We start from the raw sequence: 1,645 nt of genomic DNA, 5'->3' as shown, positions 1-1,645 counted from the left end.
TATATATATATATATATATATATATATATATATATAGAGAGAGAGAGAGAGAGAGAGAGAGAGAGAGACCGGAAGTTGTACTGAAGGAACAATGAGCAGAGGTTTTTTTTAAATTATTTTCTTCTTTAGGTAATGTAGCGTTAGCTTCTTTACAATCAAAAGAATAAATGAGTTCAGAAAGACAATTTATACACTGTTTTGTACGAAAATCAGTGCCACTGATTTTACTATTAGGCAAATACTTATCGGGTCAGGGGAACTGTTGATTGAGAGGGGGGGGGGAGGTCAGTCGATTCTGACCATTGTGTTCTTGAAACAACCAGAGACAGACAGGGCGGTATTTTTGAAGACGCGAATCGGTGGATCACGAGGTGAAAAGTGTCACGACCCGGTCTACTACGAATGAACTTTTGAATACGTCTTTTCAGTGTTCGTTTCAGAAAAACAAGATGTCAGAAGAAAGAAAAAAGGAGACGAAAAATGTGTCGGGGGAAAAAACCTTCGGCCGATACAAAAGTGCCAACAGTTTCAAACGATTGAAAAACTCTTATTTCGGGTTGAGTCTGAAGGACCCCTTTAATGCCTGGAATATGAAAAATAACTGATTAGCTCACTTAGGAAAGTAATAAAATGTTTTAAGGGACTCTGAATGCATTAGGAGTTTTAAAAACTTCTATGATGTCGGTATGCTGCCAGAAAGGCTCGTTCCATGGGCCGTGACGGAAACATTCACGCCAGCAATGATCCAAGTCAACATTCTTGATGGTCCCATCAAATCATTTTGATGGTTTACGTTGGTTTCAGTTTCATTCATGATGGTTCAACCTCATTCAACCTTTTCCATTATGGTTTTTGGATATGCCTGCAAACTTCCATCATTCCATGATGGAAAATGCTACTTTAGTACTAGGAGGGTTAGCAATCGAGAGAAATTTGATTCTCAACCCTATCCAAGACACACAATCCATGATAATCCGTGATGGTTCCAACTATATATTTCCATGATGGTTCAATTTGAATTATCGTTGGTTCTTGGGAATGTACCATCCATACCATCACACTGTCAGTGCATGAATGCAAAGCTCAGCATAACAAGTAAATTTAAAATTTAAAAACTTTTGTACGAGACACTTTCAGTTATTCTATTTGAATACCAAGCATTAAAATTCCACAGCACGTGCGGAAGTATAAAATTAGTACAAGAAATTTCTCTTAAATACTTGAAATTCGATGCCAAAAGAATGTTTTTTTTTTCTCTCGTTAAAATATTGTGATTTCCAAACATATTACAGGGCGATACATTTTCCACCCATAAGTATGATTTTAGCGACATTTGGCGACAATTGTCGCCCTACTGTATCCTGAGGAGGTGAAATGCCGGTCAAATCCTGTCAAAACAACAATGTAAATTAAATTCATTTTATAAGCAGTTTGTTTTGTAGTAAAAAGGCTAAATATAAATAATACACTTCCTATTAAGATAAAGCGGATTTTGTTCAAACTGCGAAACATTTAATATTTTTCTTCCCATTAACTTTTTATATCCTCGTCAAAAGTGGAAGAAGAAAAAAATTTGTTTTGCAACGCTTAGACGCACACGAAATCAAAAGTGAACATGAAACGAAGCTTAGAAGGAAAAGGCTTA

Source organism: Parasteatoda tepidariorum, chromosome 3 (assembly GCF_043381705.1).
Source record: "Parasteatoda tepidariorum isolate YZ-2023 chromosome 3, CAS_Ptep_4.0, whole genome shotgun sequence".
Taxonomy (NCBI): domain Eukaryota; kingdom Metazoa; phylum Arthropoda; class Arachnida; order Araneae; family Theridiidae; genus Parasteatoda; species Parasteatoda tepidariorum.
The sequence above is the reverse complement of the archived record's forward strand: the minus strand, read 5'-3'. Positions refer to the sequence as shown.